This window comes from Myxine glutinosa, chromosome 1 (assembly GCF_964187855.1).
Source record: "Myxine glutinosa chromosome 1, kmMyxGlut1.1, whole genome shotgun sequence".
Classification (NCBI taxonomy): Eukaryota; Metazoa; Chordata; class Myxini; order Myxiniformes; family Myxinidae; genus Myxine; species Myxine glutinosa.
This window is the reverse complement of record NC_136261.1, coordinates 256,895,924-256,897,037: the sequence shown is the minus strand read 5'-3', so window position 1 is coordinate 256,897,037 and position 1,114 is coordinate 256,895,924. Positions and strand designations below refer to the sequence as shown.

The following is a 1,114-nucleotide window of genomic DNA, read 5'->3' as shown; positions in this document are numbered from 1 at the left end:
CTGAAAAATACAACAATGAGACCAAAATTATTGTACATTGACAAGTTTGATGTGATTAATTAACTTTCACATACTTTGACCAGACGTTTCAAAAAAGACTTGTCCATTTCTGTAAAAACATTATGATGAAGTGTTTTCTTTATGACACATATATACATACATATACATAATATATACACGCACACACACATATATATATATATATATATATATATATATATATATATATATATATACATATTCACAACAGTTGGGATACATATATATACATACATACATATATATATATATATATATATATATATATATATATATATATATATATATATATATATATATATATATATATATACATACACAGCTCCCGGTGTGTACCCCGGTTTAGAATAGGTACACCGTATCCCTGCGCATCGTCAGAGGCGACCAAGGGTTGGCGTCAGGAAGGGCATCCGGCCATAAAAACATTGCCTCAAACAGGGAACCATGATTGTCATGGGGCCCGCAAGGCTAACCCCCGCTCTAGCGGGGAAAATGGCCTTAAAACGATCATTCAATATATATACACAGTCACGTGAAAAAGTAAGTACACCCTTAAGTTTTAACTTTTTCAACATATTTCACCATACAGCTATTTGGTCTTCATTTCAACAATATTGACAGATAAAGGTGATATAATATAACAAATATCATGAAACATTTACATTTTGTAGTCCATTGTATAATTTGATTAAACATAAATGCAAATTTCGCATGTGGAAAAGGTAAGTACACCCCTACATTTATCACTACTTCAAATACCTAAAATTAGAATCAGGTGCACCAGCTCGGGTGCAAATGATTAGAACATCGTTAGAGAGGATCTTGGAGGAACCTGTCTCATTTAAACCTCAGACATTTAATTTGGTTTGCTCTTTGTTGTTGAAGTGTGCGGCGTCACCATGCCTAGATCAAAAGAGCTCTCTGAGGCCTTCAGAAAGAAGGTTATAGATGCCTACGATTCTGGGAAGGGATTTAGAAAGACCTCCAAACAATTTGAAATCAATCATTCGACTGTCCGGAAGATCATCTACAAGTGGAGAAGATTCCAAACAACTGCCAACTTGTTCAGGCCAGG

General features: G+C 34.2%; 1 protein-coding gene across 2 annotated transcripts in view; it reads right to left on the bottom strand.

The window, feature by feature from the left end:
* LOC137439020 (neuroblast differentiation-associated protein AHNAK) overlaps window positions 1-1,114 on the bottom strand; it is a 138,283-nt gene that overhangs the window by 28,146 nt on the left and 109,023 nt on the right. The window lies entirely within an intron of this gene.